Below are 5,866 nucleotides of genomic sequence, written 5' to 3'. Positions count from 1 at the left end.
GGATAGCATTGGAAATGTAATTGAGGAAAATACCTAATAAAATAAATTAAAAATAAAAAGAAAATAATTAGGAGTCACATATATGTACAAGATAGAAATAAATATGCACTTAAGGAATGGCAACCATGAATACTGTAAGCACAGAAATGAGCAAAGAATGTTGGTTCGTGCTGTTCATTTGAGCACTAAGAAGACTGAAGCAGAGATCTGCTGAGAGTTCAAAGTCTACTTGGGCTATACAATGAGCGGTAAGCCAGGTTTCTTTGGAAGATCCTTCCTCAAAACCAAACAAATCCCAAATGCAGTAAACCAAAGGATGTGGGTACAACCACCTGACATGGCATGGACATGAAGGAAGGCTTCCAAAGAGAGTTACTTTTGAAAATAAGTCCATCACTAAACTTGAGATTGATGGCTGTGACATGGTTACTTTGAACTTTTCTGTTGAAACATCATAGTGTTTTTCTGAGAAAAACTGGTAGTAGCAAAAGCTAAAAGAAGGAGAAAACATCCAGAAGGGTTTTCTCAAGCAATTCATTTCCCCGTGTCTTCTTGTAGTGCCCTCAGATAGGCAAATGTTTCTCATTCATTCATCTGTACACCTTAAATCATGAAATCATTATGATTTGGGTACTGTACTAGACTTGAGGATGCAGAGGTCACTTAATATAGTGTGAGCCGACTCTGAAGTAACACAGATAGCCAAGATATATTTGTTGAATGAATAAAAGAAATGTCTAAGATATTTTAGGTAGAGGAAACTATATGTGCAGCCACATGGGAGTAGTATACATTACTAGAGTCGTTCTATTAAATACCTTCAATAATTCTTGAACGAATCAAACCACATTAAGAAGAAACCTGAGGATGATACAGGTACTGTAATATGTATATATACATTAGATCATGCTGGGAGATAGTAATAAGATGACAATTTCTAACATTAATCTTAGATTATGGCTCATCCATTGAAAGGTTAATAAAACATACCATGTGCTTGCCAAAGGAATAGAGGTAAGAGCCTCTTCTTCTCTGATAATATTTTCATATATGTAAAATATACATATATGCGTGCATACACACACACACACACTCCCTCTTAAGCTGTTGTCTTAGGCACCTGATCACAAGATGAGAAAGAGAACTAATACAGATGATGTTCCAAAGAATTGTTGAGCAAACAGCTAGACAGAGATGGATAAATGGGATGGCTAAATGGCTAAGTGTTTAATGTCATCTCAAAGTATCTAGATATAAGGTAACAACAACAGTATTGTTCATATAGGGAGGGTAAATTTATAATCTGTACTTGACTGGAATAAAATTGAGAAGTATAAATTTGTAGTATCTAAATTTAGCATCATAAATAGAGACACGTTCTTGATGACCTTTTTTTGTATAAAAATATTTGTTGAAAAAGCAACCTGATTAAATTGAAGGGAAAGAGTAACTAAAAAATACATTTGAACTCAAATATTTGCAGATTTTAATGTGCAAAGAAATAAGGTTGATGTTTTTGTGTTTGGCATGAAGTTATTTTGAGTTTTGTAGGTATCTAGTCACATTTTCTTACAGTCTACCAAGAAGAGGCAGATTCAGGTGTTAAGCGTTCTCAATTTCTGGAGTATAATGCAGACTTTGAGAAAAGCAAAAGCAATTAGGCTAAACACCATACTGAGGAGAACAGCAACAGGAACTAACTGTACAAATTTGTTACAGATATGGCTGAGGAAGCCACTATAATAGCTAAATACAAATTTACTATTAAAATTTTTCTTTTTCAGATAAAATATATACAGAATTAAAAACATATACATACATTTTGGAAATAGTGTATAGCATAGAATGGCTATATAGGCCTATCAGTGTGATGAAACATCTGTCAAATGATGAACATCCATTTTTAATATTGAATGTTTCCTTTAATTATGTTACTGGTGAGTTTGCCTTCAGAAGTATCTTAGTGAACATGAAATGTTGTGCTAGCTTCTTTTAAAGCCACATCACCACTCTCCATACTAGGGTTAGGTTACATTGTAAGGCCACAACTTAGAATTATTTATGATCCCTGTGTTTACCAAACATTCATGTAATATAGCGAATAGATGACCCCTCCCACACAATTACAACACTAATCTTCCATTGAAAGAATTGTCGATGATGAGGGGCTCTGCAGTGAGTGCTCCACTAGATGCTGGTTGTGCTGTTCATGCTGGCTGTTCATAAATAACTCACTGTGTGGACTCTGATCATCAGATAATAGGATACTTTCCTAGATTTCTACTTCTTCTTGATCTAGCATTGAAGAGAGATGAGTAATAGTTTTGTATTACTGAGGTTTATCTGAAAATTGCATACTTTTCCTTGTATTTGCACACAAATGATGGCCTCAGTGAGAAAGGATGTGCCTAGTCCTGGAGTAACTGATGTGTGGTGGAGTGGGATGTGATACCTAAGGGATGCCCTCCTTTCTCAGATGAAAAGAAGAGGGAGGAGATGGGAAGAAACTGCAAGAGGAACGTACTGGGAGGAAAGAGGCACTAATACTGGTATGTAAAGTGAATGAGTAATTTATAAAAAATAGAAGTTTATCTTGCTTCAATTCACATGAATGACATAGAATCCAATGTGTACATACTTGAATACTAATTTTTAAGCTGTATACTGTTTAATGAATTAATAATATGCTCAAAAATCTAAAACTGTCTAAAATCCTTCTAAAACTATAACCCTTAGGATACTTTCATTCCCTCATAATTCTATCAGTTAGCCATATTGGGGGAAATGTGTTTTTTCTGATAGTTCACTTTGGGGTCACTTGCTGTGGTCACTTAATTGACTGTTCATTCAGACCTACAGCATCTTGGAAAGTCTTATTATCAGGTCTCAGAGCTGTAGACTACTACAACTGAACACATATACAGAAGAGCAAGTATTAAGATATGTGGCTTAAGTTCCAATTTCCAATGAAATACAGACACAGGCAATTACTGAGGGTTAGAACAGCAAGAGATGCCTATGAGAAAGGCATAGTTTGTCCTAGATTTTGATTGATGATAATCCTTCTCATCTGTTTGCTGACTTCCAAGGCATTTTTATGTTTAAAATATCAATCTAGTTCCCAACAATCTGTGAGGTTGGGAGGTTGGGCAGATTATTGATTACTGCCACAGTCATGAAGACAGCTGGTGCTTGTGAAGGGTTACACATATGTGCCTGTCTATGGGATCATTTGTGCTTTGTACCAGCACACACACACACACACACACACACACACACACACACACACACACACACACACACATTCTGCTTCCTTATGTGATTTTTAACATGGTGCTTTCAACAGTGCAAGATATATGTGTCTTCTAAGTGTCAAGTCTAGCTACTTCTTGATAAGGCAGAAATGAATCAGGATGATTCATGATTTAGGGGAACTTACATTCTCACTTCTGATCTTAGCTAGAAAAGTGTGTGTGTGTGTGTGTGTATCATATATAAATTCATTTTTGCTACATATTATGTATATATATATATTCTTATATGTATAAACATATATATATATATATATTCCTATATGTATAAACTATATATATCCTAAGTATAATCTGTTCAGTCTGTATAACAATATTTATAAGTATGGGTTCAGAGCTGTTTCCCCATGGACAAACAGTTGGTGCTTTCTAATTGATGGAATGATCACCTATCCCATTCCCAGCTTTCTTTACTTTTATAATTCTTTGTGTAGGTTGAAAGCCTCTTGGGTTTTTCTCCATCTAATTTGCCATATTCATTGTTATTATCCTGTACAGCTCATATTTGACCATGAATAATTTAGCAGTAACCAAGAGATCTCTAATTGAACTTAAGATCTTCTCAAAAGATGGGAACCACACTTGGTACTGGCAACCTAGCTAACTCTTCAGTGCTAGGAAAGTAATGGATATTGGAGGAGAATTCACAAACCCATAATATACTAACCCAGTAAAACCACTAACAATGATCTATAAACCTGTATCCTATGGTTTGTTCAGTTGTCAACTTGACACAATCTAGTCTCATCAGGAAAGAGTCTTAGAGAGGGATTTTCTACATCAAATTGGCCTGTGGGGAAAATTATCAAAATTGTGTTAACTGAGATGGGAATACCAACCTACTGTGGGCAGCACAACTCCCTATGTCGGGGATCCTAGACTGTATGAGTGAAGGAAGCAAAATGAGTGCTATTAGATATACACTCATTGTCTCTCTCCTTTCAACTGTGGGTGTTATATGATTGGCTGCTTAAAACCCCTGCCCCCTTTAATTGTCTTGTTTTTTCAATGATGGACTGAAATCTGTAATTGTGATCCAAGTAAGCCACTTTCCCTTAAGTTGCTTTGGTAAAGGTATTTTATAACAGTAATTAATAATGAAAATATGGCATATGATGTGACCAATCATTGTAATGTGGTTTTGCCACATCTCTGATTTATAACTCAAATTTCAAACTGGCAACCCTTGATTTTGAACTTGGACAGGATGAGAGTTTATTTAGTCAATGAACACTAGCATGTGTGACAGCAGAACAAGGACATGTTTATACACCATGGCTTACCTTGTCTCTGTTAGAACATTGATGCTGTACTGCAGTGAAGTTCAAGCTGATTGGTGGAGATGTATCCAAGCTTAAAAAAAACAAAAACAAAAACAAAAACAGCAGGAGTACAGGAGGTGAAGGAAAAAAGCATTTCCTAATGTTTTGCTGCCTTGTGTGATTTCTCACTTGGAAATTTCAACAGTCCAGAATATGTGTGTTATATGTCCATTCAGTTTCAAGTCCAGCTCATTCTTGGTAAGACATAAATGAATCAGAACATTGCATGATTTAGGGGAACTCATATTCTCACTCCTGACTTTGGCTAGACAAGTAACCTCAAACAGTTTGAGGCCATTTAAAATGATGTGTCCAGACTGGGAATGTGAGGACTCAGTCATGACCTTTGAACATCTGTACTACCCTGAATCACAATTTTGTCACTTCTCATAATTCTGCAGTCCTTGTAGACACTGTAAAGCATGAGTCAAACTTCCTTAATTGTAACTGCTGAACCGCATGTCTAAAGCACCTTGCAGATAGAGCTAAAGACTCACTCTGCATTCCTAGCCCATGATGCAGGTTTCTGGTGATTATCTAATGCTTGCTGAATACATGAAAATACAAAGTGATAAATGTATCACAATGACACTGTCTTTTTTTTTCAATTTATGTTTCTATTCCTGGACTTTTGTTACTTCAGTTATAACCTCTTGTTATGGACAGTTTAAAAAAAAAACAAATATGAAGGAACTACTTTATTAGTTTTAGTGGTATGAAGACTAGAAACTTCTTTCATTGAGGCCAGATCAAGAAGTCCTCTGCTGTATATGAGCCTGAGGCCTCATAATGGCTGGTGTATGCTGCCTGGTTCATGGCTCAGCGTCCAAGAGATCTCAGGGTTCCAGGCTAGTTGAAGATGCTGGTCTTCTTATGGGGTTGCTCTCCTCTTCAACTTCATTTAGCTTTTCCTTAATTCAACCACAAGGGTCCCCAGCTTCTGTCCATTGGTTGGGTGTAAGTATCTACATTTCTTTTAGCTGCTTGTTGAGACTCTCAGAAGGTAGCCATGCTGGGCTCCTGTCTATAATATAAGCACCTCATATCAGTAACAGTGTCCGGCCCTAGGACCTTGTCTTAGTCAGGGTTTCTATTCCTGCACAAACATCATAACCAAGAAGCAAGTTGGGGAGGAAAGGGTTTATTTGGCTTACACTTCCATGCTGCTGTTTATCACCAAAGGAAGTCAGGACTGGAACTCAAGCAGGTCAGGAAGCAGGAGCTGATGCAGAG

This window comes from Mus caroli, chromosome 4 (genome assembly GCF_900094665.2).
Source record: "Mus caroli chromosome 4, CAROLI_EIJ_v1.1, whole genome shotgun sequence".
Taxonomy (NCBI): Eukaryota; Metazoa; Chordata; class Mammalia; order Rodentia; family Muridae; genus Mus; species Mus caroli.
This window is presented reverse-complemented; position numbering follows the sequence as displayed.